This window comes from Pristiophorus japonicus, chromosome 14, assembly GCF_044704955.1.
Source record: "Pristiophorus japonicus isolate sPriJap1 chromosome 14, sPriJap1.hap1, whole genome shotgun sequence".
NCBI lineage: Eukaryota > Metazoa > Chordata > Chondrichthyes > Pristiophoridae > Pristiophorus > Pristiophorus japonicus.
The window spans coordinates 116,391,608-116,411,759 of NC_091990.1; the positions used below are offsets into that span (position 1 = coordinate 116,391,608).

A 20,152-nucleotide genomic window follows, 5' to 3' on the forward strand; every position below is an offset into this window, starting at 1 on the left:
CGGAGAAGAAATTTCTCCTCATCTCAGTTTTAAATGGGTGGCCCTTTATTCTAAGATTATGCCCTCAAGTTCTAGTTTCCCCTATCAGTGGAAACATCCTCTCTGCATCCACCTTGTTAAGCCCTCATAATCTTATATGTGTCGATAAGATCACCTCTCATTTTTCTGAATTTCAATGAGTAGAGGCCCAACCTACTCAACCTTTCCTCATAAGTCAACCCTCTCATCTCCGGAATCAACCTAGTGAACCTTCTCTGAACTGCCTACAAAGCAAGTATATCCTTTCATAAATATGGAAACTAAAACTGCACGCAGTATTCCAGGTGTGGCCTTACCAATACCCTGTATAACTGTAACAAGACTTCCCTGCTTTTATACTCCATCCCCTTTGCAATAAAGGCCAAGATTCCATTGGCATTCCTGATTACTTGATGTACCTGCATACCATCCTTTTGTGTTTCATGCACAAGTACCCCCAGGTCCCGCTCTACTGCACCACTTTGCAATCTTTCTCCATTTAAATAATAATTTGCTCTTTGATTTTTTTTCTGCCAAAGTGCATAACTGGTCATTCATCTTCTGTTGCTTGCAGGATCTTGCTGTGTACAAATTGGCTGCGACACTCACCTCCATAAAAGCAGCAACTGTATTTCCAAAATTGTATGTGAGAAGTGCTTTGTGACAACTTTCAGTTATAAAATTGTTATACAGGCAACTCTCGATTATCCGGGTCCCTCGGGGATTGGGCTATGCCGGGTAAACGATTTCTCCGTCAGAGCGATTGACATTATAAAGTTAAAACCCGATGCCTTCCAGGGCCAAAATTTTAAATCCTGTTACAATGGTTTCCCGTTGGATCTGTGTGCGGATAATCGAGAGTTGCTTGTAATAACAAATTTTTCTTTACGTTGAGTCGTATTGTGATCCAATAGTTAGATCAGTGAGGGTCAATAAATTTGATAGTACTTATTGATAAATTATTCAAGGTGAGAGCTTTACATCTAAGACCTCATTACCATTTTGGGTTTTTATAGGTCCTTTTTCTCATTCAAGGGTTTCAAAGCAGTTGCTGTAAGGGAACTTTGTTCTCTATGAACTAGAAGCTTATAGTAATCTGCCCTTGCAAACTTGCATGACTCTGAAGATTAACTTGCTGTAATCAGTTTATTGAATTAAATGTAGTTTTGTGCTATGCTGCACACTCCCTTCAAATATGCGGATATTGCACATGGAGATTTTTTCATGCTGAAGCAACTAACATATTTATTTACAATTAATTGGAAATGTGAAGCACAAAAGAATTTGGCAAGCACTATTGAGCATGATATCGAATAGTGATATTCCCACTCGTTTTGGGAAATTGCGACTGTTTCCATTCCTGGAAAAGATAATTACTTTGTGACTTTTGTATTTTTGAAGGCAAACCAATCAACAATTCAAATAAATACACATATAACTGTTAGCTTGCCAGGCTTCTTGATATGCACAATAGATAAACTGTTAGCTCATTTAAAATGTATAACATTCTGTTGCTTACAAAATGTGACTACTGGCAATTCAAAACAGCAGGTACCATCTGAATTTTATTCCAAGCTGGCATGATCAAAATCCACTTATTTATGATAGACCTTCTTGAGAATCCTGGAGTGATTTACAAAATACTTGCCACTGACATACTATGACTGTGCAAGCTCTAACTGCCCATTTTGGGGATTGAAAGAGATTTTGTTCCAACTAAAAGTATGATCGTGTATCATAGAAAATGCTTTTTGGTAAATAAGAAAGGGTTTGCATTTATGTGCTTATTTCATATTCTCAAGACTTGCCAAAACACTTTTCTGAATTTCAGTCACTATTGTCATATAGGTAAACAGCAATCAGATAAATGACCAGGTGTTCTGTTTTAGTGGTGTTGGGTTAGGGTCGAAAATTGCTGAACACTATTTTTGTGGCTGGTAAAGAAAAAAAGAAAGACTTGCATTTATACAGCACCTTTTACGACGACGTGACATCCCAAAGCATTTTACAGATAATTACGTACTTTTTTGACATGCAATCACTGTTGTAATGCAGGAAACACAGCAGCCGATTTGCGAACAGCATGCTCCCAACAGCAATGAGAGAATGACCAGATAATCTGTTTTAGTGATGGTTATTGAGGGATAAATATTGGCCAGAACACCGGGAAGATCTTTTATATATCAGCCTAGATTGTTGTGCCATTCTCATATCCCCTGTGCCATATTACAGACCCTCTGTCCTCTAGCTCATACCCCAATCCAATTCCCCCGTCCTCTATCCCACACCCCTTGTCCCCTATCCCATTCCAACACCGTCCCCTATCTCAACCCTCTGTCACCTATCCCATTCCCTCCTGTCCCCTATCCTATACCTCTAATCCCATTCTCCTATCTCTTATCCCAACCCCCAACTCCTATCTCATATCCCACTCCCCTTATCCCACAGCCCTTTTCTCCAACCCATATCCCATACTTCTAATCCCATACCCCTATCCCCAATTCTATACGCTCCGCCCCCAGTCCCATAGCCCCTGTCCGCAGCCCATGCCACACTCCCATACCCGTCCCCAGTCCATACCCATTCTAAACTCCCCGTCCATAATCTCATAATCTTGTCCCAATCCCATACCCCCTTTCCCCCCTATTCCATGTCCCCAATCCCATATTCTCAAATCCATAGCCTCTGTCCACAATCCCATACTCCCTGTCCCCATTCCCATCTTCCCTAATCCCATACCTCCTATCCCCAATCCCATATTCCCTGTCCCCATTCCCATACCTGCATACCCAATCCCGAGTCCCGCCCTCGCTGTCTCCAGCCTTTCTCAGTGACCCCCCCCCCCCATGTCTCCCTAGCACACGGTCCGGGCCTCTCAGCTCCTTCACCAAGATGGCGATTGTGCTCGCGCGCCGCCAGCCGTCAACCGCCAGCCGCCGGCCGTTCCACTGCGCGCGCCACCAACGGTTTAAAAAAAATTATATAATGGATCCGACGCTTTAAATCTTCCCTTCCGTTGGCAGTGTGGTCCTAGCGGGTCGGTTCCCGGGAGCGTCCGGAGCTTCGCCAGCGGGTTCCGAGCAGAGCAGCATTGGAGGCCGGACAAGCTGGGTGTTCTCGGAGTGTCAGCATCGCCGTGAGTAGCGAGGGAATTGGGATGGAGGCAGGCGGGAGGGTGAGCAGTGAGCAAACATAACACACGGTAAAAGATCAAGTCACCTCTCCGTGAAATGAGGCCCTGAAATGTTTTTTAAAAAAAAGGAAAGAAAGACTTGCATTTCTATAGCGCCGTTCACGTCCTCGGGACGTCCCACAGCGCTTCAGAGCCAATGAAGTATTTTTTGGAGTGTAGTCACTGTTGTAATGTAGGAGACGCGGCAGCCAATTTTGTGCACAGCAAGCTCCCACAAACAGCAATGTGATAATGGCCAGGATATCTTTTTTTGTTATGTTGATTGAGGGACAAATATTGGCCAGGACACCAGGGATAGCTCCCCTGCTCTTCTTCAAAATAGTGCCATGGGATCTTTCATGTCCACCTGAGAGCAGATGGGGCCTCAGTTTAACTTCTCAATTAAATATTGCGAAGACCAAAGCCATTATCTTCGGTCCCTGCCATAAACTGCATTCCCTAACTACTGACTCCATCCCTCTCCCTAGTATCAATCTGAGGGTGAACAAAACTGTTCGCAACCTAGGTGTCATAATTGACCCTGAAATGAGTTTCCCACCACATATCCGCAGCATACCTAAAACCGCCTTTTTCCACCTCTAACATTGCCTGCCTCCGTTCCTGCCTCAGCTCTTCTGCTGCTGAAATCCTCATTCATGCCTTTGTTACCTTTAGACTTGACTACTCCAACTCACTCTTGGCTGGTCTCCCACATTCTACACTATGTAAACTTGAGGTCATCCAAAACTCAGCAGCCCGTGTCCTTACACGCACCAAGTCAGGATCACCCATCACCTCTGTTTTCTGACTTACATTGGCTCCTGGTTAAACAGCGCTTCGATTTCAAAATTCTCAACCTTGTTTACAAATCACTCCATGGCCTTGCCCTTTCCTATCTCAAATCATTTTCAACCTCAAGATGTCTGTGCTCCTCAAATTTTGCCCTCTTGAACCTCCCTCATTATAACTGATCAATCATCAGTGGCTGTGCTTCAGCTGTTTGAGCCCTAAGCTCTGGAACTCCCTCCCTAAACCTCTCCTTCCTCCTTCAAGCCGTTCCTTAAAACCTACCTCTTTGACCAAGCTTTTGGTCATCTGCCTTAATTTTGTCTTTGTGCTCAGTGTCCAATTTATTTGCTTTGTCTTGCAATACTGCTGTGAAGCACCTTAGGGCATTTTACTACGTTAAAGGTGCTATATAAATAAAAGTTATTATCTGAAAGGCAGCACTCCCTCAGCACTGCGCTGAGAGTGTCAGTCTAGATTTTTGTGCTCAAGTCTCTGGAGTGGGACTCGAACCCACAACCTTCTGTGTCGGCCGCTGTATTTTCCTTGCCTCGCCAGGGTGCCACTGTGAAGTGCAGCCACTGTTTTCTGAGTGGCTAAACATGGCAGCCATTTTGTGCACAGCAAGGCAACTCGAACATAAGAATTAGGCCGAGGATCAGGCCTCCTGAGCCATAAGATCATGGCTGATCTTTGACCTGATCTCTACTTTCTCCCCCGATCTCCCTATCCCTTTATTCTCCTAGAATCCAAAAATCTATCTCCGCCTTGAATATACTTAACAATTCAGCATCCGCAGCCTGACGGGTAGAGAAGTCCAAAGATTCACAACCCTTTGAGTGAAGAAATTCCTCCTCCATTTCGGTCTTAAATGGCCAACCCCTTATCCTGAGACTGTGCCCCCTAGTTCTAGACTCTCCAGCCAGGAGAAACAATCTCTCCGCATCTACCCTGTCAATCCCCCTCTTGTATGTTTCACTGAGATCATCTCATTTTTCTAAACTCCAGAGAATATAAGCTCAATCTACTCAATCTCTTCTCGTAGGACAACCTTCTCATGTCAGGAATCAATCTAGTGAACCTTAGTTGCATCGCCCCCAAGACAAGTATATGCTCCCTCAGATAAGGAGACCAAAACTGTCCAGGAGTGGTCTAACCAAAGCCTTGCACAATTGCAGTAATACTTCCTTATTCTTATACTCTAACCTCCTTGTAATAAAGGCCTACATGCCATTTGCCTTATGAATTGCTTGCTATACCTGCATGTTAACTGTAATGTATTTGCTTCAAGGGCTCTTTGCTTAAGAATTCATAGCAACAAATTGCTATTAAGAACTAGCTGGTTTATCACAAAAGGTTTATCAATCATACCACATTACCAGTTCAAATATTTTAGTTGTGCACTTTAAACAAATGCCCCCCTGCAAGGGGTGGGGGGGGGGGGGGGGGGGAGTCACACTCCAAAATAAATTTTTTCCAGTGCCCTTTTTTTTGGGAGGCGGGGAGGGTTTAGGGCACTAAAAACACATTATATAAATGCTCCTGGCTAAAAAGGGGGGCAATAAAACTGGCAAATTAAACAAATTAAACTTTAAACTTAAATGATCAAATTAAAATTTGATTGCCGGGGGTGATGATGCATTCCAGTCCCTCCGGCGCCCACCTCTCTCGAAAGGCCGTGAACATACCGGTGGACACTGCGTGCTCCATCTCCAGGGACACCCTAGCTCGGATGTAACCATGGAAGAGAGGCAGGAAGTCGGGCTGAATGACTGCCCGCTGCCTGGACTGGCTGATGGCCCCCTTGGCCATGTCCAGGAGCAGTCCTATGAGGAGGCCCTCCGACTTGCCCGCTCCCCTCCGCACAGAGTGCCCAAAGATTAGGAGTGTGGGACTGAAGTGCAACCAGAATTTGAGGAACAGCTCCTTCAAATAGTGGAAGAGGGGCTACACCTCGCACATTAGATAAAAACATGGAACACGGTCTCTTCCAGACCCAGAAATTGCAGGCGGCCTGGGAGCCCGTGAGCCCACTTGAAAATTTATTGCACGGGACTGCTCTTTGCAACACCCCCTAAGCCAAGTCCTCAATAAATAGAGGGAGGACTCCCGTGTAGAATGCACTCCATCGGGGACCTCCGTCTCCTCCGGACGGCAAGATGGCATGCCATGGCGTGTCCGGACGGCAGACGAGGATGGCAAGTTGGAGAGTGTGAAAAAGCAGCCCGTACAGGAAACCCCTCCCTAAGCGGGAGACTCGACTGCGGCAGAGACTCAGTGCTTCCTGTTATTCCAGAAGAAGTCCACCAGCTTCTTCTGTATCTTAATGACAAATGCAGGGGGAGGGGTCAAAGTAACCAGCTGGTACCAAAGAATAATGGCCACCAGTTGGTTTATGACTAGCGCTCGACCCCTGTAGGACAGCACTCGGAGCTGTCCTGTCCAGCGCCCTAGGCGAGCGGCGATTTTGGCCTCCAGCTCCTGCCAGTTCGCCGGCCAGGCTTCCTCGTCTGGGCTAAGGTAGACTCCCAGATAGAGGAAATGGGTAGTACTCCAGGCAAAAGGCCCGAGCTCCTCCGGCAGGGAGTCCACCCGCCACTGACCCACCAGGAGTCCGGAACATTTCTCCCAGTTGATCCTGGCGGAGGATGCGGCCGAATAAATCTCCTGGCACTCACGCATCCTCCGCAGGTCAACGGGATCCTCAACCATGAGGAGCACGTCATCGGCGTAAGCCGAGAGGACAACCTCCACGCCCGGCCCTTGCAGAGCCAGTCCCGTCAACCTCTTCCGCAAGAGGCGCAGGAAAGGCTCCACGCATAAGGCATATAACTGGCCGGACATGGGGCATCCCTGGCACACCCCTCTCCCAAGGCGAAGGGGCGCCGTCAAAGACCCGTTAACTTTAATCAGACACTCTGCGGCGGTGTACAAAAGTCGGATCCGGGTGACGAAATGCGTCCCGAACCCGAAAGCGCGCCGAGTTCCGAACAGATACTCGAACATCTTCTGGTCTAGGAAAAGGAAGGCGGCCGACAGACCAACTTCCTGGGAATGATGGACCAGGTCCTGGACCAGATGGATGTTGTGGATTGTCCGGCCTGGGACTGTGTAGGACTGGTCGGGGTGGATCATGTGGTCCAGCAGCCATCACCCTGGCAAAGATTTTATAATCCGTGCTGAGGAGGGAGACCGGGTGCCAGTTCTTAAGTAGGCGGAGATCGCCCTTCGTAGACAGCAGGACGATGACTGCCCTGCGCCAAGAGAGGAGCATCTGCCCGGTCGCCAGACTTTTCCCCAGGACTCGCATGTCGTCACCCCCCCCCCGCCCCCCCTCACCAAGATGTCCCAGAACGCCCTGTGGAATGCCACGGTCAGCCCGTCCAGCCATGGGGACTTTCCCCTTGAGAGCTGGTTGAGGGCACCGGTCAGCTCCGCCAGGCTTAATGGCGCATCCAGATTTTCGGCGCCCTCCGGGCCGACCTTTGGCAAGTCCTCCCACGAAGTTCCACATGCTTCCTCGCTGGACGGATCCGGAGAGAACAGAGCCCCGTAATAGTCTTGGGCCCTGTTGCTGATGCCCTCCGGATCCGAGACCAGGGATCCGTCGTCTGCCAGCAGCATCAAGAGCTGCTTATGGACCCCCGTCTTTTTTCCAGCGAGTAGAAGGGGGAGCCGCGGTCCAGGTCCTGAAGGAACCGGATCTGCAACCTCACGAACGCGCCTCGGGATCCGACAAGCTGCAGATCCTTCAGCGTGGCCTTCTTCACTTCGTACACTGTCCGCAGGGCCGGGTCCTCGACGACTTGACCCAGATGGGCTTCCAGATCGAGCACCTCCTTCTCCAGGCGCCCCACCCTGGCCTCCCGCCTCTTGGTCGATACCTTCGCGTACTCTTGACAGAAAAGACAGACGTGAGCCTTGCCCACGTCCCACCATAACATGAAGGAGTCGTTTGATGATCTCCACTCCCTCAGCAACCCAGCGAGGAACGTTCTGAGCCAGTACAGCTCCAGGGTTTGATAGGGTCCATGCCCATGGTTTTGACGGCGGCGCGGACTGACCTGACGAACAGCACCGGCTCGGACCATTTGTCCAGGGCCAGCTGGGCTCTATTGTGGCAACCCTGGCATTGCGCCAAAAAGTACCGGAGTTCCTTGGCAGGAATGAGGGGGGACTCAGCCGCAGGCACGAGGAGATCTACCACCTCACTGGTGATGGACTCCAGATCTTCTCCCGCGCCCTCCACCGAGTCCCCGCCCCCCTCCGGGAAGTCGCCACCAGCAGCCGGTCCGTCGACCGCACAGGGTACGGCGAACGGCACGGCTGCACCTCGGTCTCGATCCCACCCCCAGGATCGTCCGCAGAAAAGTCCTCCCTGGGCGTCCCCTGGGATGCCGGGTCGGGAAGCGGCAGTGGATGTGGGTCCCCCCTCCGCCCCAGGCACCGGGGCACATGGAGAGACCGGACCGAAAAACAGCTCCAGGTCCTCCAAGTCCCCTGGCTCCAACGTCAGGGACGACGATTGGGGTTCCCCATTACCACCGCCCGGCCCAGCGTGTGGGTGTTCATGAAGTGCATTAAAATCATCATCATTTTCTGCCAGGTCGAGCAGATCCCAGGGGATGTCAATAATTGGCTGGGCGGGCTTGGACTCTGCCTCATTGGCCCCGCCCACCTCAGTCCCCGGGACGCTCGACCCGGCGGCGACATTTTCTTTTCGCGCCCCGTGCCCCCCGCAAGTGGCAGTTCTTGTTCCCCATCCCCGGGAGGCTCAGTCTTTGATGTCTCGCCCTCCCGAGGGACAGACTCCCCCTGCCTTCGGCGCGCATTGGGAGCGCTGGTGGGGGATGCGGGACTCGTGCTGAGCACCAACTCCTCCACGGAGGGAGTTTGGTCAACCTCCGCTTCCTTGGAGTGGTGCCTCCTTTTTTTTTACTGGAGGGACGCGGAGGCAGGGAGCTCTCCATGTCTGCTGGGGCTCCCGCCTCCGTTCCCTCTTTCCGATTATCTTGCCCATGCCCGAGCCCGACCACGGATGGCAAACTCCCTGCAGAGGTGGGTGTGGTCATGGGCTCGGGCCTGGGCTCTGAATGCACCGTACTCACCGGCGATAGTGGGGGGTGGGTGGGGGGGAGTGGCGAGCGCAGTAATTGGGCTGTGTGGCCCATTGAGGGGAGGGTGTTTTTGTCGTCTTCTGCGCCTTGCTTCTGCGCGGACGCTCTCTCTCCAAACCACCCCCCCGCTGGAGACCGTGAAGACAAAAGGCCTCCGACGATGCCTATGCACCTTCGGCTCCCGGCACGCAGACGGTACTAGGGGGAGGAGTGGCGGCAGCACCAGCCTTGGCTGTTTTAGTGGCCTTGGAGGCGAAACAGTTTTTGCGAACGTGCCCCACCTTACTGGCATGGCACTGCACGCTGTCCAGAAGACACGGTAGGCAGTCCCCTCGTGGACCACACTGAATTTACACTCTTACCTCCTCCCGGGCCAGCTGAACGAAAAGCTGGTGCTGGAAAGCGAATACGTGACGGAGGCTGGCCTCCCTGAAGCCGAGGGGTATCGGCGTTATCCCCGACCTCACCTCCCCCAGTTGACCTAGGTGGGGGAGGAGGAGCTCACCGGGAACAAAGGGTGGGATGTTCCAGATGACGACCCTCTGTGCGGTGGCCTCGAGAGGATCCATCGGCAGGAAAGTCCCGTCCACCGTGGGCCCCTTACTGAAGGCCAGAGACACCGCCCACTCCGACCCCCAGGAAGAACACCGCCTTCCCGTACATTTGAGAGAGAGACTGTAGTATCAGGCACTCCTCACAGCATTGGGTGGGTGCTTGCAGGGGATACATTCCCCAGATCACAAACAAAGTCTTTATATTCTTCTGGCGGGGGGGGGGCGGAGGAGAAGATGCTTCACTCGGGATGCCTGGAACCACCTCGGCACAGTCCTCCAAATGATAAGTAGTTAATTGGGAAAGATACTGCACCCAGGAAGCTTCAGCCAACCCGGGCCAGGCAATGGGGGAGGAGTGCTTCCAGTGGTGTGTGGGGCCGAGTTGTTTGCAAGAACCTTACATACTTGCATGCACACACCTTGATGTTCTTATTAATCTTCTTTCCTCTCCCCCACCGATTTAAACAAAGTATTTTTCGGGGAGTGCACCAAAATACACCCACCTGTTGATGTTGACAATGGTTCTCCCTCCTTCCACAGTTGGTGAGTAGTTGAATGGCAGCTGTTCCTTCCCCCTCTCTCAAACTCTGCAGCAGTCACAGGAGTATTGGCAGCTCTCCCTCCTTTCTCCTCTCCAGTCAGCAGGCCTCTTCCTCCCAGACACTCACAGTCTCCCTATAGATGTACCTAGAAGGCAGCTTTTCTTCCTCCTCCTCTCACAGGGTCCTGGGTTCACTCTCACTGTAGTTGTAGCAGTACTAGCAAAGGTTTAATAAGCACACTACACATTACCAGTTCATCCACCAGGCTCACAACCACCTGCCTCATCATGGATTCCCCAAACCCAACTGGCTGGGATTTTATTGAGTCTTGTGAACATCATGTGACTGGCTAAGCCACTCCCAGTCAACAGCTCTACCAACCTACGAGCACACTCACTGGTGCATACATTACAATGACCCTCTGAGAGAAGAAGGAATGGCTTTTTTCTGTGCTGTAACCATTCTATGATTCTATAAATAGTGGCCGTGGGATCTTTTTACATCTACCTGAGAGGGAAAACCAGACCTTGACTGCTAGAGCCGGAATTTGTGGTGGGTAATAACGGCAAACTAACAGTGTTCATCATCATTACTCCTCTGAAACTGACCGCAACTTCAGGATGTAGCGTGTGCGCATCCCAATGAGGAAATCCTGAAGCTGCATTCAGTGATTCACTACTCCGACACTGACTGAGCTGTGGCCCCCCCTCCCCCCAAAAAAAACCCACCAGTCAGTCTAATCAGTGAAACTGACAAAAACTTTGGCTTTTCTGCAATAATATCACTGTTAAATACCCCATTAAAAGTTAGACCTTGTTGGATTAGGTGTAACTTGGGTTTTAACAGCATATTGACTGCTAAACAAATGTTATTGCCCTGTAAAACTCATTTTAATTTTGTGGAGTGTCAAATTTCTCCATTATGATCAAAATTACAATTTTTTAAAAGCTTTTTAAACATTTTTGAAACTTTTGTCCATGATATTTCAGGTTCTACCTGATCCCCATGTGAGAGCCCCAATTGCTATTTTGATCTCTCCAACATTTTTTAAAAGTCAGGTTAAAAGAAGGTTCTCATTTCCTGCTTCCCTATCTGTGAGAATTCTGCAATGTGATTGGCCGCTTGTTGATGTCTCATCAGATCGCATTCGGGATTCCCCACTATCCTATGCTGAAATCACTTGCACGTTGAAAAAGGCAAACTTCTCGCTATAGAAATCCTTGTGGGCAGCTTTCTTCGGGGACAGCGGCGAATGCCTTTGCATTGCCGCTGACCTCAAATTCCGGTCCAACGTCTCTTCCGAAAGACGGCACTTCCGACAGTGCAGCACTCCTTCAGTACTGCACTGAGGAGTCAACCTAGGTGATATGCTCACATCCTGAAGTGAGATTTGATCCCGCAACATTCCGACTATACGGCAAGAGTGCTATTGCAACAAGTACAACTTTTCACTTGAAATTCTTCATTGTCAGTTTATTTTGTAATATGGGGCGACAGCAGAGAAAAGGTTAACTTGAAGGTCACCTACCCTAATATCCATATGCGGCTCTGTGTCAAATTGTGTTTGTTAACACTCCTGTGAAATGCCTTCGGATGTTTTACTGCCTTAAAGTTGCCATATCAATGCAAGTTGTTGTTGAGGGAAATCATTGAAGTAAGGAAAGAAGATCTGTGTTAAGGAGGCCTCATGGACATGGTGCGAAAACAGAAGCTCTTGGGAGGCGATACATTTTGTTGCCGAAATGTTGAAAAAGGAAAGCTGCAAGATAGTTTATTATTTTCTTGAGTTTTGAGTTTAAAAATGCACAGTCCAACCTGATGGATCAGTCTGTGTATTTGATTTATAACATGGCTAACTGGACGAAATTACTTTAAAGAAAAAAAAAGAAAGACTTGAATTTATATAGTGCCTTTCACGATCTCTGGGTGTCCCAAAGTGCTTTACAGCCAATGAAGTACTTTTTGAAGTGCAGTCATTATTGTAATGTGGGAAATGCCGCAGCCACAGCAAGCTCCCACAAACAGCAATGTGGTTTGGCAGAAAAAATCAAAGAGCAAGTTATTATTTAAATGGCGAAAGATTGCAAAGTGCCACAGTACAGCGGGACCTGGGGGTACTTGTGCATGAAACACAAAAGGATAGTACACAGGTACAGCAAGTGATCAGGAAGGCCAATGGTATCTTGGCCTTTATTGCAAAGGGGATGGGGTATAAAAGCAGGGAAGTCTTGCTACAGCTATAAAAGATATTGGTGAGGCCACACCTGGAATACTGCATGCAGTTTTGAATTTCCATATTTACGAAAGGATATACTTTGGAGGCAGTTCAGAGAAGGTTCACTAGGTTGATTGTGGGGATGAGGGGGTTGACTTATAAGGAGTTTGGGCTTCTACTGATTGGAATTCAGAAGAATGAGAGATGATCTTATCGAAACGTACAAGATTATGAGGGGGCTTGACAAGGTGGATGCAGAGAGGATTTTCCACTGATGAGGGAGACTAGAACTAGAGGGCACGATCTTAGAATAAGGGGCTGTCCATTTAAAACTGAGATGAGGAGAAATTTCTTCTCTGAGGGTTGTGGATCTGTGGAATTTTCTGCCTCAGAGAGCTGTGGAAGCTGGGACATTGAATAAATTTAAGACCGCAATAGACAGTATCTTAAACGATAAGGGGCTATAGGGAGCGGGCAGGGAAGTGGACCTAAGTCCATGATCAGATCAGCCATGATCTTATTGAATAGCAGAGAAGGCTCGAGGAGCCGTATGGCCTACTCCTACTCCTGCTCCTATTATTTTCTTATGTTCTTATGACATGATAATCTGTTTTTCAGTGATGTTGATTGAGGGATAAATATTGGCCAGGACACCGGGATTAACTCCCCTGCTCTTCGAAATAGTGATATAAAAATTGTTTTATTCAGCTGACTCCTGTGCTTGATTGAAGTAGAATGAAAGGGCCCAAGTTTCAGCTGGAGTTGCTCCTATTTTTTTGGAGCAACTAGTTTACTTTGGAGTACGGTAGAAATCACAATTCTTGGCATTTAGTTTGCTCCAGTTCTAGTGAGTTAACTTAGTTTCGTTTTAGTTCAGGTTTTTTTTCCAAAAGGGGGCGTTACCAGCCATTTACGCCTGGTTTGCAAGTTTAGGCACCGAAAAGTTACTCCAAACTAACTTAGAATGGAGTAAGTGTCGACTTTTGTACGCTCAAAAAAACCTTGTATACACTTTAGAAATTATACGCAGGTAGCCAGAGATGAGGGGGAGAAGCGAAGTTAGGGGATTTTTCAAAGCATTAAACACTTCACTTTTAGATATATTATTGATGATGGCTCTTTATTGCTATCTATCTACTCACCGACTCACTGACTGCTATAAATTAAAAGTTTCTACTCACCTACTGCAGCACCTATCCGTCCGGGAGCCTTCCAACAGCACGGGCGGGCCCCGCTGCTGAGGAGGAGGAGGAGGTGGTCGGGCAGGGCCCGCCGCCGGGGAGGAGTTCGGGCGGGCCCCGCCGTTGAAGAGGTGCTGCTTGGGCGGGCCCCGCCGTTGAAGAGGTGCTGCTCGGGCAGGCCCTGCCGCCGAAGAGCTGCTGGTCGGGTGGGCCCCGCCGCCGAGGAGGTGGTCGGGTGGGGCCTGCCGAAGAGCTGGTGGGGCTGCCTCATCATGGAGGAAGTGTTCGGGCGGGCCGACAAGGAGGCCTCGCGGTAAGGGCAGTGGCGACGAGGTGAGGTACGGTGAGGTAGGCAGGCCACTTGGCCTGGGATAGGGGCGGCGAACATCATGACATCCCTTCGGCCATGGATGGGGTCGCCCGGAGACACGACGCGCTGGGATGGTCAGGAGCGACTGCACACGCGAGTGGACTCCACTGCTCACGCGCGCAGCTGCCGGCACTCTTTTTGGCGCAGGGCTGTAGCTCCACCCCCAGCTGCTTGTGCTGCGCCGCGCCGACTGCTAAACAGGCCTGCTGCACACCGAGAATTGCGAGGTAAGTTTTAGGCGCGCTTTTAATTCTAAAAAAATAGGCAGGTCTCTCAGAGGTGCGCCGTTCTGCGGGACAGCCGAGACTTGGGCCCAAAGAAACAAATCGCGCCATAGAGGAAAGAAGCTCTTTTTCTTTTTTTCTGTTGTTTTTCTATCTTTCTCGGGTCAGCTGTTGATGATTTTTCCCATTTACACCCTATCTAGACTTAACTGTTCCATTACATAGAAACATAGAAAATAGGAGCAGTAGTAGGCCATTCGGCCCTTCGAGTGATTGGTGAGTAGTTTTTCTTTTTTCTCTTCTATATCAGTGAGTAACTTGTAGCATTGTTGCCAATTTAAGTGTATCTAAGGGTTAAGTCATGGCAGGAGAGCTTGGACACGTGATATGCTTCTACTGTACCATGTGGGAACTCGGGGACACTTCCGGTGTCCCTGACGACTAAGTGTTCGGAAAGTGTATCCGCCTCCAGCTCCTGACCGTCCGCGTTGCAGAATTGGAGCTGCGGGTGGATTCACTCTGGAGCATCCACGATGCTGAGAATGACGTGAGTAGCACATGTAGCGAGTTGGTCTTACCGCAGGTAAAGGGTCCACAGCCAGATAGGGAATGTAAGGCCAGCAGGAAGAGCAGTGCAAGGAAGGTAGTGCAGGGGTCCCCTGCGGTCAGCCCTGCAAAACAGATACACCACTTTGAGTACTGTTGAGGGGGATGACTCCTCATGGGGAGGGCAGCAGCAGCCAAGTTCATGGCATCATGGCTGGCTCTGCTGCACAGGAGGGCAGGAAAAAGAGTGGGAGAGCAATAGTGATAGGGGATTCATTTGTAAGGGGAATAGATAGGCGTTTCTGCGGCCGCAACCGAGACTCCAGGATGGTATGTTGCCTCCCTGGTGCAAGGGTCAAGGATGTCTCGGAGTGGGTGCAGGACATTCTGAAAAGGGAGGGTGAACAGCCAGTTGTCGTGGTGCACATTGGTACCAACGATATAGGTTTTAAAAAAAAGGGATGAGGTCCTACGAGACGAATTTAAGGAGCTAGGAGCTAAGTTAAAACATAGGACCTCAAAAGTAGTAATCTCTGGATTGCTACGAGTGCCACGTGCTAGTCAGAGTAGGAATCGCAGGATAGCTCAGATGAATACGTGGCTTGAGCAGTGGTGCAGCAGGGAGGGATTCAAATCCCTGGGGCATTGGAACCGGTTCTGGGGGAGGTGGGACCAGTACAAACTGGACAGTCTGCACCTGGGCAGGACCGGAACCAATGTCCTCTGGGGAGTGTTTGCTAGTGCTGTTGGGGAGGAGTTAAACTAATATGGCAGGGGGATGGGAACCAATGCAGGGAGACACAGGGAAACAAAATGGAGACAGAAGCAAAAGACAGAAAGGAGACGAGTAAAAGTGGAGGGTAGAGAAACCCAAGGCAAAAAACAAAAAGGGCCACTGTACAGCAAAATTCTAAAGGGTCAAAGTGTAATAAAAAGGCAAGCCTGAAAGCTCGGTACCTCAATACGAGGAGTATTCGGAACCCAGGAAAGGGCTCTGAGCTAGTTAGAGTGGGTGAGAGCTCAGATGAACAGGACCCCAAGAAAGAATGCAAAAGGCAGGAGGCAACAGAGCAGAGTAGCACTGGGGTAAGTGTAAACCACAAGAAGATAGGAAGGGACAATATGTATGAATATAAAGGGGCTGCAGGAGGGGTCAAAGCTAAAAATCATGGTTTAAAAACTAGTATTAAAACACTCTACCTAAATGCACGCAGCATTCGAAATAACGTAAATGAGTTGACGGCACAAATCATTACAAATGGGTATGATTTGGTGGCCATTACAGAAATGTGGTTGCAGGGTGGCCAAGACTGGGAATTAAACATACAGGGATATCTGACAATTCGGAAAGATAGACAAGAAGGGAAAGGAGGTGGGGTAGCTCTGTTAATAAAGGATGATATCAGGGCAGTTGTGAAAGACGATATTGCCTCGAATGAACAAAATGTTGAATCATTGTGGGTGGAGATTAGAGATAGTAAGGGGAAAAAGTCACTAGTGGGCGTAGTTTAAAGGCCCCCAAATAATAACTTCACGGTGGGGCGGGCAATAATCAAGGGAATAATGGAGGCATGTGAAAAAGGAACCGCAGTAATCGTGGGGGAATTTTAATCTACATATCGATTGGTCAAATCAAATCGCACGGGGTGGCCTTGAGGAGGAATTCATAGAATGCATACGGGATTGTTTCTTAGAACAGTATGTTACAGAACCTACAAGGGAGCAAGCTATCTTCAATCTGGTCCTGTGAAATGAGACAGGAATAATAAACTATCTCCTAGTAAAAGATCCCCTCGGAATGAGTGATCACAGTATGGTTGAAATTGTAATACAGATTGAGGGTGAGGAAGTAGTGTCTCAAACGAGCGTACTAAGCTTAAACAAAGGGGACTACAGTAGGATGAGGGCTGGGTTGGCTAAAGTAGACTGGGAACATAGACTAAACGGTGGCACAATTGAGGAACAGTGGAGGACTTTTAAGGAGCTCTTTCATAGTGCTCAACAAAAATATATTCCAGTGAAAAAGAAGGGCGGTAAGAGAAGGGATAACCAGCCGTGGATAACCAAAGAAATAAAGGAGAGTATCAAATTAAAAACCAATGCGTATAAGGTGGCCAAGGTTAGTAGGAAACTAGAAGATTGGGAAAATTTTAAAGGACAGCAAAGAATGACGAAGAAAGCAATAAAGAAAGGAAAGATAGATTACGAAAGTAAAATTGCGCAAAACATAAAAACAGATAGTAAAAGCTTTTACCGATATATAAAACGGAAACATAGAAACATAGAAAATAGGTGCAGGAGTAGGCCATTCGGCCCTTCTAGCCTGCACCGCCATTCAATGAGTTCATGGCTGAACGTGCAACTTCAGTACCCCATTCCTGCTTTCTCACCATACCTCTTGATCCCCCTAGTAGTAAGGACTTCATCTAACTCCTTTTTGAATATATTTAGTGAATTAGCCTCAACAACTTTCTGTGGTAGAGAATTCCACAGGTTCACCACTCTCTGGGTGAAGAAGTTTCTCCTCATCTCGGTCCTAAATGGCTTACCCCTTATTCTTAGACTGTGACCCCTGGTTCTGGACTTCCCCAACATTGGGAACATTTTCCTGCATCTAACCTGTCTAACCCCGTCAGAATTTTAAAGGTTTCTATGAGGTCCCCTCTCATTCTTCTGAACTCCAGTGAATACAAGCCCAGTTGATCCAGTCTTTCTTGATAGGTCAGTCCCGCCATCCCGGGAATCAGTCTGGTGAACCTTCGCTGCACTCCCTCAATAGCAAGAATGTCCTTCCTCAGGTTAGGAGACCAAAACTGTACACAATACTCCAGGTGTGGCCTCACCAAGGCCCTGTACAACTGTAGCAACACCTCCCTGCCCCTATACTCAAATCCCCTCGCTATGAAGGCCAACATGCCATTTGCTTTCTTAACCGCCTGCTGCACCTACATGCCAACCTTCAATGACTGATGTACCATGACACCCAGGTCTCGTTGCACCTCCCCTTTTCCTAATCTGTCACCATTCAGATAATAGTCTGTCTCTGTTTTTACCACCAAAGTGGATAACCTCACATTTATCCACATTATACTTCATCTGCCATGCATTTGCCCACTCACCTAACCTATCCAAGTCGCTCTGCAGCCTCATAGCATCCTCCTCGCAGCTCACACTGCCACCCAACTTAGTGTCATCCGCAAATTTGGAGATACTACATTTAATCCCCTCGTCTAAATCATTAATGTACAGTGTAAACAGCTGGGGCCCCAGCACAGAACCTTGCGGTACCCCACTAGTCACTGCCTGCCATTCTGAAAAGTCCCCATTTACTCCGACTCTTTGCTTCCTGTCTGACAACCATTTCTCAATCCATGTCAGCACACTACCCCCAATCCCATGTGCTTTAACTTTGCAGATTAATCTCGTGTGGGACCTTGTTGAAAGCCTTCTGAAAGTCCAAATATACCACATCAACTGGTTCTCCCTTGTCCACTCTACTGGAAACATCCTCAAAAAATTCCAGAAGATTTGTCAAGCATGATTTCCCTTTCACAAATCCATGCTGACTTGGACCTATCATGTCACCTCATTCCAAATGCACTGCTATGACATCCTTAATAATTGATTCCATCATTTTACCCACTACCGATGTCAGGCTGACCGGTCTATAATTCCGTTATCTCTCCCTCCTTTTTTAAAAAGTGGGGTTACATTGGCTACCCTCCACTCCATAGGAACTGATCCAGAGTCAATGGAATGTTGGAAAATGACTGTCAATGCATCCGCTATTTCCAAGGCCACCTCCTTAAATACTCTGAGATGCAGTCCATCAGGCCTTGGGGATTTATCGGCCTTCAATCCCATCAATTTCCCCAACACAATTTCCCGACTAATAAGGATTTCCCTCAGTTCCTCCTCCTTACTAGACCCTCCGACCCCTTTTATATCCGGCAGGTTGTTTGTGTCCTCCTTAGTGAATACCGAACCAAAGTACTTGTTCAATTGGTCCGCCATTTCTTTGTTCCCTGTTATGACTTCCCCTAATTCTGACTGCAGGGGACTTACGTTTGTCTTTACTAACCTTTTTCTCTTTACATATCGATAGAAACTTTTGCAATCTGTCTTAATGTTCCCTGCAAGCTTCTTCTCGTACTCCATTTTCCCTGCCCTAATCAAACCCTTTGTCCTCCTCTGCTGAGTTCTAAATTTCTCCCAGTCCCCGGGTTCGCTCTCCGGAAGAGAGTGACTAAAGTAAATGTTGGTCCCTTAGAAGATGAGAAGGGGGATTTAATAATGGGATCCTTAATAATGGGAAATGTGGAAATGGCTGAGACCTTAAACAATTATTTTGCTTCGGACTTCACAGTGGAAGACCCAAAAACCATGCCAAAAATTGCTGGTCACGGGAATGTGGGAAGGGAGCACCTTGAGACAATCACTATCACTCGAGGGGTAGTGCTGGACAGGCTAATGGGACTCGAGGTAGACAAGTCCCCTGGTCCTGATGAAATGCATCCCAGGGTATTAAAAGAGATGGCGGAAGTTATAGCAGATGCATTCGTTATAATCTACCAAAATTCTCTGGACTCTGGGGAGGTACCAGTGGATTGGAAAGCAGCTAATGTAACGCCTCTGTTTAAAAAAAGGGGGCAGACAAAAGGCAGGTAACTATAGGCCGGTTAGTTTAACATCTGTAGTGGGGGAAGCTATCATTAAGGAAGAAATAGCGGGACATCTACATAGGAATAGTGCAATCAAGCAGACGCAACATGGATTCATGAAGGGGAAATCATGTTTAACTAATTTACTGGAATTCTTTGAGGATATAACGAGCATGGTGGATAGAGGTATACCGATGGATGTGGTGTATTTAGATTTTCAAAAGGCATTCGATAAGGTGCCACACAAAAGATAAAGGTAAGCGGAGTCAGTGGAAATGTATTAGCATGGATCGAGAATTGGCTGACCATCAGAAAGCAGAGAGTCGGGATAAATGGGTCCTTTTCGGGTTGGAAATCGGTGGTTGGTGGAGTGCCACAGAGATTGGTGCTGGGACCACAACTGTTTACAATATACATAGATGACCTGGAAGAGGGGACAGAGTGTAGTGTAACAAAATTTGCAGATGACACAAAGATTAGTGGGAAAGCGGTTTGTGTCGAGGACACAGAGAGGCTGCAAAGAGATTTAGATAGGTTAAGCGAATGTGCTAAGGTTTGGCAGATGGAATACAATGTCGGAAAATGTGAGGTCATCCACCTTGGGGGGGGGGAGGGGGGAGGGGGGAAACAGTAAAAGGGAATATTATTTGAATGGGGAGAAATTACAACATGTTGCGGTGCAGAGGGACCTGGGGGTCCTTGTGCATGAAATCAAACGTTAGTTTGCAGGTGCAGCAGGTAATCAGGAAGGCGAATGGAATGTTGG

At 48.3% G+C, this 20,152-nt stretch overlaps 1 protein-coding gene across 8 annotated transcripts in view; it reads left to right on the forward strand.

The window, feature by feature from the left end:
* Positions 1 to 3,027: 3,027 nt before the first annotated feature.
* The window catches only part of dnajc24 (DnaJ (Hsp40) homolog, subfamily C, member 24), a 103,998-nt gene continuing 86,873 nt past the window's right edge, over positions 3,028 to 20,152 (forward strand). Inside the window, exons 1-3 of one of the 8 annotated variants that reach the window (XM_070899514.1) lie at positions 3,028 to 3,154; positions 13,595 to 13,918; positions 14,383 to 14,455. The gene's annotated coding sequence lies outside the window, so the exon portion shown is untranslated. Of the gene's footprint in view, positions 3,155 to 3,174; positions 3,221 to 10,714; positions 10,742 to 13,594; positions 13,919 to 14,382; positions 14,456 to 20,152 lie in introns of those variants that run through there. The other 7 variants (XM_070899513.1, XM_070899515.1, XM_070899516.1 and 4 more) reach the window with 7 other exon arrangements.